This window comes from Lithobates pipiens, unplaced genomic scaffold (assembly GCF_037356315.1).
Source record: "Lithobates pipiens isolate NorthernLeopardFrog02 unplaced genomic scaffold, aLitPip1_a1.2 Scaffold_30, whole genome shotgun sequence".
In the NCBI taxonomy this organism is placed as follows: Eukaryota; Metazoa; Chordata; class Amphibia; order Anura; family Ranidae; genus Lithobates; species Lithobates pipiens.
The window spans coordinates 165,190,610-165,199,070 of NW_027507791.1; the positions used below are offsets into that span (position 1 = coordinate 165,190,610).

Below are 8,461 nucleotides of genomic sequence, written 5' to 3' on the forward strand. Positions count from 1 at the left end.
TCCCATGATGCTCAGCTACACTGCAGAGTGCATGAGCATCATGGGAAATGTAGTTCTAAAACATCTGGGGTGCCAAGGTTCGCCATCACTGGCCTAGGAATACCCTCTTGAGAAATGCCAAGATGGTCACCTTGGGGAACCACAAAAAAAGGCGGTCTCCCATCCAGGTACTAAGCAGGCCCATCTCTGCTTAGCCTTCAAGACCAGATGAAGGCTGGTCTTGAGATTGCCTATGGAGTGGCCATAGGCAATCTCTTCTGGCACCCAAAACCCTCTTGAGAAATGCCAAGAAGGTCATCTTGGGAAACCAGAAATAAAAAACAGGTCAACTCCAAAAAAAAAAAAAGCCTACAGCACCTGGTATTCCCAGACGGTCTCCCATGCAGGTACTAACCAGGCCTGACTCTGCTTAGCCTCCAAGATCAGGTGCTTTCAGGGTGATGTGGCTGTAGGCAATCTCTTTGGGCACACTCCACCCTCTTGACAAATGCCAAGATGGTCATCTTGGGAAACAAGGGAAAAAAAACAAGTTAACGGCAAAAATAAAAAAAAAGATGCCTACGGCACATGCTATTCTCAGGCAGTCTCCCATCCAGGTACTGACCAGGCCTGACCCTGTTTAGCCTCCGAGATCAGACGAGATTAGGGCTTTGAAGGTGATGTGGCCATAGGCAATCTCTTTGGGCACCGTCAACCCTCTTGACAAACGCCAAGATGGTCACCTTGGGAAACAAGGGAAAAAAACAAGTCGACGCAAAAAAAAAAAAAAAAAAGAAGACTGCAGCTCCTGGTATTCCCAGGCGGTCTCCCCTCCAGATGCTAATCAGGCTCAACCCTGGTTAGCCTCCAAGATAAGACAAGATTTTGAGCTTTCAGGGTGATGAGGCCATAGACAATCTCTTTGGGCACCCTAAACCTCCTTCACAAATGCCAAGATAGTCACCATGGAAAACAAGGAAAAATAAGTCAACGCCAAAAAAATAAAAAAAATAAAAGAAGCCTATGCTACCTGGTATTCCCAGGCAGTCTCCCATCCAGTTACTAACCTGGCCTGAGCCTGCTTAGCCTCCGAGATTAGACAAGATTGGTCGCTTTCAAGGTGATGTGGCCATAGGAAATCTCTTTGGATGCCCTCAACCATCTTGACAAACGCCAAGATAATAACCTTGGGAAACAAGGGAAAAAAATAAGTCAACGCCCCCCCCCCCCCCCCCCCCCCAAAAAAAAAGGAAGCCTACAGCATCTTGAATTGCCAGGCGGTCTCCCATCCAGGTACTAACCAGGCCCTACTCTGCCCATAGGCAATCTCTTTGGGCACCCTCATCCCTCTTGACAAATGCAAAGATGGTCACTAGGCCCGACCCTGCTTAGCCTCCGAGATCAGACGAGATCGGGCGCTTTCACGGTGATATGGCCGTAGGCAATCTCTTTGGGTATCCCCAACCCTCTTTGACAAACGCCAAGATGGTCACCTTGAGAAACAAGGGAAAAAAACAAGTCAACGGCAAAAAAATAAAAAATTACGGCACCTTGTATTCCAAGGCGGTCTCCCACTCAGATACTAACCAGGCCCGACCCTGCTTAGCCTCTGAGATCAAACGAGATGGGTTGCTTTCAGGGTGTCGTGGCCATAAGCAATACCTTTGGGCACCCTCAACCCTCTTGACAAGCACCAAGATGGTCAACAAGGGAAAGTAGGGAAAAAAACAAGTCAACGCCAAAAAAAAAAGAAGCAAATGGGACTGGTTATTGCCAGGAGGTCTCACATTTGTTACTAACCAGGGCAGACGCTGCTCAGCCTCCGAGATCAGACAAGATTAGGCACTTTCAGGGTGATGTGGCCGTATTAAATCTCTTTCGGCACCCTCAACCCTCTTGAGAAGCACCAAGATGGTCACCTTGGGAAACAAGTGAAAAAAACAAGTCGTCGCCAAAGAAAAAAAAAAAGAAACCTACGGCACTTGATATTCCCAGGGGGTCTCCCATCAAGGTTCTAGCCAAGCCCGACCCTGCTAAGCCTCCGAGATCAGGCGCTTTCAGGGTCATGTTCCCATAGGCAATCTCTTTCGGCACCCTCAACCCTCTTGACAAACGCCAAGATGGTCACCTTGTGAAACAAGGGAAAAAAAACAAGTCAACACCAAAAAAAAAAAAAGAAACCTACAGCACTTGGTATTCCCAGGGGGTCTCCCATCCAGGTTTTAACCATGCCCAACTCTGCTAAGCCTCCAAAATCAGATGAGATTGGTTGCTTTCAGGGAGATGTGGCCGTAGGCAATTGCTTTGGGGACTCTCAACCCTCTTGAAAAATGCCAAGATGGTCACCTTGGTAAACAAGGGAAATTAACAAGTCAACTCCCAAAAAAAAAAAAAAAGTCTATGCAACCTGGTATTCCCAGGCAGTCTCCCATCCAGGTACTAACCAGGCCGACCCTGCTTAACATCCGAGATCAGATGAGATCAGGCGCATTCAGGGTGATGTAGCCGTAGGCCATCTTGCTGGCTACTCTAAACCCTCTTGACAAACGGCAAGATGGTCACCTCTGCAAACAAGCAGAAAAATAAAACAGGTCGTCAACGCCAACAACATATTAAAACATTGCCTACGGCACCTGGTATTCCCAGGGGGTCTCCCATCCAGGTTCTAACCAGGCCCGACCCTGCTAAGCCTCCGAGATCAGATGAGATTGGTTGCTTTCAGGGAGATATGGCCGTATTCAATCGCTTTGGGCACTCTCAACCCTCTTGAAAAACGCCAAGATGGTCACCTTGGTAAACAAGGGAAAATAACAAGTCAACATCCAAAAAAAAAAAAAAAGTCTATGCCACCTGGCATTCCCAGGCAATCTCCCATCCAGGTACTAACCAGGCCTGACCCTGCTTATCCTCCGAGATTAGACGAGATTGGTCGCTTTCAAGGTGATGTGGCCATAGGAAATTTCTTTGGGCGCCCTCAACCGTCTTGACAAACGCCATGATAATCACCTTGGGAAACAAGGGAAAAAACAAGTCAACGCCAAAAAAAAAGAAAAAAAGAAGCCCGTGGCACTGGGTATTCCCAGGAGGTCTCCCATTTGTTACTAACCAGGCCAGATGCTGCTCAACCTCCGGGATCAAATAAGATCAGGCGCTTTCAGGGTGATGTGGCCGTAGGAAATCTCTTTCGGCACCCTCAACCCTCTTGAGAAACGCCAAGATGGTCACCTTGGGAAACAAGTGAAAAAAACAAGTCGACGCCAAAAAAAAGAAACCTACGGCACTTGGTATTCCTAGGGGGTCTCCCATCCAGGTTCTAACCAAGCCCAACCCTGCTAAGCCTCTGAGATCAGGCGCTTTCAGGGTCATGTGCCCATAGGCAATCTCTTTTTCGGCACCCTCAACCCTCTTGACAAACGCCAAGATGGTCACCTTGGGAAACAAGGGGAAAAAAACAAGTCAACAACAAAAAAAAAAGAAACCTACAGCACTTGGTATTCCCAGGGGGTCTCCCATCCAGGTTTTAACCATGCTCAACTCTGCTAAGCCTCCAAAATCAGATGAGATTGGTTGCTTTCAGGGAGATGTGGCCGTAGGCAATTGCTTTGGGGACTCTCAACCCTCTTGAAAAATGCCAAGATGGTCACCTTGGTAAACAAGGGAAATAACCAAGTCAACTCCCAAAAAAAAAAAAAAAGTCTATGCAACCTGGTATTCCCAGGCAGTCTCCCATCCAGGTACTAACCAGGCCGACCCTGCTTAACATCCGAGATCAGATGAGATCAGGCGCATTCAGGGTGATGTAGCCGTAGGCCATCTTGCTGGCTACTCTAAACCCTCTTGACAAACGGCAAGATGGTCACCTCTGCAAACAAGCAGAAAAATAAAACAGGTCGTCAACGCCAACAACATATTAAAACATTGCCTACGGCACCTGGTATTCCCAGGGGGTCTCCCATCCAGGTTCTAACCAGGCCCGACCCTGCTAAGCCTCCGAGATCAGATGAGATTGGTTGCTTTCAGGGAGATATGGTCGTATTCAATCGCTTTGGGCACTCTCAACCCTCTTGAAAAACGCCAAGATGGTCACCTTGGTAAACAAGGGAAAATAACAAGTCAACATCCAAAAAAAAAAAAAAGTCTATGCCACCTGGCATTCCCAGGCAATCTCCCATCCAGGTACTAACCAGGCCTGACCCTGCTTATCCTCCGAGATTAGACGAGATTGGTCGCTTTCAAGGTGATGTGGCCATAGGAAATTTCTTTGGGCGCCCTCAACCGTCTTGACAAACGCCATGATAATCACCTTGGGAAACAAGGGAAAAAACAAGTCAACGCCAAAAAAAAAGAAAAAAAGAAGCCCGTGGCACTGGGTATTCCCAGGAGGTCTCCCATTTGTTACTAACCAGGCCAGATGCTGCTCAACCTCCGGGATCAAATAAGATCAGGCGCTTTCAGGGTGATGTGGCCGTAGGAAATCTCTTTCGGCACCCTCAACCCTCTTGAGAAACGCCAAGATGGTCACCTTGGGAAACAAGTGAAAAAAACAAGTCGACGCCAAAAAAAAGAAACCTACGGCACTTGGTATTCCTAGGGGGTCTCCCATCCAGGTTCTAACCAAGCCCAACCCTGCTAAGCCTCTGAGATCAGGCGCTTTCAGGGTCATGTGCCCATAGGCAATCTCTTTTTCGGCACCCTCAACCCTCTTGACAAACGCCAAGATGGTCACCTTGGGAAACAAGGGAAAAAAACAAGTCAACAACAAAAAAAAAAGAAACCTACAGCACTTGGTATTCCCAGGGGGTCTCCCATCCAGGTTTTAACCATGCCCAACTCTGCTAAGCCTCCAAAATCAGATGAGATTGGTTGCTTTCAGGGAGATGTGGCCGTAGGCAATTGCTTTGGGGGACTCTCAACCCTCTTGAAAAATGCCAAGATGGTCACCTTGGTAAACAAGGGAAATTAACAAGTCAACTCCCAAAAAAAAAAAAAAAAGTCTATGCAACCTGGTATTCCCAGGCAGTCTCCCATCCAGGTACTAACCAGGCCGACCCTGCTTAACATCCGAGATCAGATGAGATCAGGCGCATTCAGGGTGATGTAGCCGTAGGCCATCTTGCTGGCTACTCTAAACCCTCTTGACAAACGGCAAGATGGTCACCTCTGCAAACAAGCAGAAAAATAAAACAGGTCGTCAACGCCAACAACATATTAAAACATTGCCTACGGCACCTGGTATTCCCAGGGGGTCTCCCATCCAGGTTCTAACCAGGCCCGACCCTGCTAAGCCTCCGAGATCAGATGAGATTGGTTGCTTTCAGGGAGATATGGCTGTATTCAATCGCTTTGGGCACTCTCAACCCTCTTGAAAAACGCCAAGATGGTCACCTTGGTAAACAAGGGAAAATAACAAGTCAACATCCAAAAAAAAAAAAAAAGTCTATGCCACCTGGCATTCCCAGGCAATCTCCCATCCAGGTACTAACCAGGCCTGACCCTGCTTATCCTCCGAGATTAGACGAGATTGGTCGCTTTCAAGGTGATGTGGCCATAGGAAATTTCTTTGGGCGCCCTCAACCGTCTTGACAAACGCCATGATAATCACCTTGGGAAACAAGGGAAAAAACAAGTCAACGCCAAAAAAAAAGAAAAAAAGAAGCCCGTGGCACTGGGTATTCCCAGGAGGTCTCCCATTTGTTACTAACCAGGCCAGATGCTGCTCAACCTCCGGGATCAAATAAGATCAGGCGCTTTCAGGGTGATGTGGCCGTAGGAAATCTCTTTCGGCACCCTCAACCCTCTTGAGAAACGCCAAGATGGTCACCTTGGGAAACAAGTGAAAAAAACAAGTCGACGCCAAAAAAAAGAAACCTACGGCACTTGGTATTCCTAGGGGGTCTCCCATCCAGGTTCTAACCAAGCCCAACCCTGCTAAGCCTCTGAGATCAGGCGCTTTCAGGGTCATGTGCCCATAGGCAATCTCTTTTTCGGCACCCTCAACCCTCTTGACAAACGCCAAGATGGTCACCTTGGGAAACAAGGGGAAAAAAACAAGTCAACAACAAAAAAAAAAAGAAACCTACAGCACTTGGTATTCCTAGGGGGTCTCCCATCCAGGTTCTAACCAGGCCCAACCCTGCTAAGCATCTGAGATCAGATGAGATCAGTTGCTTTCAGGGAGATGTGGCCGTAGGCAATCACTTTGGGCACCCTGAACCCTTTTGAAAAAAAAGCCAAAAAAAGAAAAAAAGAGAAGCCTATGGCACCTGGTATTCCCAGGCAGTCTCTCATCCAGGTACTAACCAGGCCTGACCATGCTTAGCCTCCGAGATTAGTCACTTTCAGGGTGATGTGGCCATAGGCAATTTCTTCGGACACCCTCAACCATCTTGACAAACGCCAATATAGTCACCTTGGGAAACAAGGGAAAAAAACAAGTAAACGCAAAAAAAAATAAGCCTACGGCACCTGGTATTCCCAGGTGGTCTGCCATCCAGGTATTAACCAGGCTCAGCCCCTGCTTAGCCTCCGAGGTGAGACAAGATGGGGCGCTTTCAAGGTGATGTGGCCGTAGCCAATCTTTTTGGGCAACCGTCATCCCCCTTGAAAAATGCCAAAATGCACTTTGGGAAACAAGGGAAAAAACAAGTCAACGCCCCAAATGAAAAAAAAAGGAAGCCTACAGCACCTTGTATTCCTAGGTGGTCTCCCATCCAGGTACTTACCAGGCCCGACCCTACCCATGGGCAATCTCTATGGGCACCCTCATCCCTCTGACAAACGCAAAGATGGTCACTAGGCCCAACCATGCTTAGCCTCCGAGATCAGATGAGATTGGGCGCTTTCACGGTGATATGGCTGTAGGCAATCTCTTTGGGTATCCTCAACCCTTTATGACAAACGCCAAGATGGTCTCCTTGAGAAACAAGGGAAAAAAAACAAGTCAATGCCAAAAGAAAAAGAAAAAAAAAAGAAGCCTATAGCACCTGATATTCCCAGGCGGTCTCCCATCCAAGTACTAACCAGGCCCGCCACTGCTTAGTCTCCGAGATCAGATGAGATGGTGCACTTTCAGGGTGATGTGGTTGTAGGCAATCTCTTTGTGCAACTTCAACCCTCTTGACAAATGCCAAGATGGTATCCATGGGTAAAAAGAGAAAAAAAGCAAAGAAACCTACAGCACCTAGTATTCCCAGGCGGTCTCCCATCTGCGTACTAACCCGGCCCGCCCCTACTTCTCCTTAGAGATGCGACGAGATGGGGCGCTTTTAGGGTGATGTGCCCGTAGACAATCTCTTTGGGCACCCTCAACCCTCTTGACAAATGCCAAGATTGTCACCTTGGGAAACAAGGGAAAAAAACAAGTCAACGCCAAAAAAATAAAAAAAATAAACCTACGGCACCTGGTACTCCCAGGCGGTCTCCCATCCAGGTAATAACCAGGCCCGACCCTGCATAACCTCCGAGATCGGATGAGATGGGGTGCTTTCAGGGTGATGTGCCCATAGGCATAGGCAAGTCAACACCAAAAAAAAACAAAAAAACATTTACGGCACCTGGTATTCCCAGGCGGTCTCCCATCTAGGTACGAATCAGGCCCGATGCTGCTTAGCCTCCGAGATAAGACGAGATTTGTCGCTTTCAGGGTGATGTGGCCTTAGGCAACCACTTTGCGCATGCTCAACCCTCTTGACAAAATGCCAAGATGGTCACCTTGGGAAACAAGGGAAATAACAAGTCAACGCAATAAAAAAAAAGAAAAAAAAGAAGCCTGTGGCAATGGGTATTCCCAGGCAGTCTCCCATCCAGGTACTAACCAGGCCCAACCCTGCTTAGCCTTTGAGATCAGGCGCTTTCAGGGTCATGTGCCCATAGGCAATCTCTTTGGGCACCCTCAACCCTCTTGACAAACGCCAAGATGGTCACCTTGGGAAACAAAGGAAAAAAACAAGTCAACGCCAAAAAAAAAAAGAAACCTACGGCACATGGTATTCCTGGGGGTCTCCCACCCAGGTTCTAACCAGGCCCGACCCTGCTAAGCCTGAGAGATCAGACGAGATCGGTTGCTTTAAGGGAGATGTGGCCTTAGGCAATAGCTTTGGGCACCCTGAACTCTCTTGAAAAACGCCAAGATGGTCACCTTGGTAAACAAGGGAAAATAACAAGTCAACAAAAAAACAAAAAACAAAAGAAGCCTATGCCACCTGGTATTCCCAGGCAGTCTCCCATCCAGGTACTAACCAGGCCTGACCCTGCTTAGCCTCCGAGATTAGACGAGATTGGTCCCTTTCAGGGTGATGTGGCCATAGGAAATTTCTTTGGACGCCCTCAACCATCTTGACAAACGCCAAGATAGTCACCTTGGTAAACCAGGGAAAAAAACAAGTAAATGCAAAAAAAAAAAGAAGCCCAGGAGCCTGGTATTCCCAGGCGGTCTGCCATCCAGGTATTAACCAGGCTCAGCCCCTGCTTAGCCTCCGAGGTG

The 8,461-nt window shown here is 48.0% G+C and overlaps 13 pseudogenes; all 13 read right to left on the bottom strand.

The window, feature by feature from the left end:
* Nucleotides 1-345: 345 nt before the first annotated feature.
* On the bottom strand, nucleotides 346-454 carry LOC143949782 (5S ribosomal RNA; annotated as a pseudogene).
* A 1,703-nt stretch (nucleotides 455-2,157) lies between these two features.
* Nucleotides 2,158-2,276, bottom strand: LOC143949937 (5S ribosomal RNA; annotated as a pseudogene).
* A 98-nt stretch (nucleotides 2,277-2,374) lies between these two features.
* Nucleotides 2,375-2,492, bottom strand: LOC143949032 (5S ribosomal RNA; annotated as a pseudogene).
* Nucleotides 2,493-2,600: 108 nt separating this feature from the next.
* LOC143948032 (5S ribosomal RNA) lies at nucleotides 2,601-2,719 on the bottom strand (annotated as a pseudogene).
* Nucleotides 2,720-3,455: 736 nt separating this feature from the next.
* Nucleotides 3,456-3,574, bottom strand: LOC143949659 (5S ribosomal RNA; annotated as a pseudogene).
* Nucleotides 3,575-3,672: 98 nt separating this feature from the next.
* LOC143949033 (5S ribosomal RNA) lies at nucleotides 3,673-3,790 on the bottom strand (annotated as a pseudogene).
* Nucleotides 3,791-3,898: 108 nt separating this feature from the next.
* On the bottom strand, nucleotides 3,899-4,017 carry LOC143948719 (5S ribosomal RNA; annotated as a pseudogene).
* A 734-nt stretch (nucleotides 4,018-4,751) lies between these two features.
* LOC143949938 (5S ribosomal RNA) lies at nucleotides 4,752-4,870 on the bottom strand (annotated as a pseudogene).
* Nucleotides 4,871-4,970: 100 nt separating this feature from the next.
* On the bottom strand, nucleotides 4,971-5,088 carry LOC143949034 (5S ribosomal RNA; annotated as a pseudogene).
* Nucleotides 5,089-5,196: 108 nt separating this feature from the next.
* Nucleotides 5,197-5,315, bottom strand: LOC143948917 (5S ribosomal RNA; annotated as a pseudogene).
* Nucleotides 5,316-6,052: 737 nt separating this feature from the next.
* On the bottom strand, nucleotides 6,053-6,171 carry LOC143947830 (5S ribosomal RNA; annotated as a pseudogene).
* Nucleotides 6,172-6,950: 779 nt separating this feature from the next.
* Nucleotides 6,951-7,069, bottom strand: LOC143948905 (5S ribosomal RNA; annotated as a pseudogene).
* Nucleotides 7,070-7,367: 298 nt separating this feature from the next.
* On the bottom strand, nucleotides 7,368-7,486 carry LOC143947372 (5S ribosomal RNA; annotated as a pseudogene).
* Between the last annotated feature and the right edge of the window lie 975 nt (nucleotides 7,487-8,461).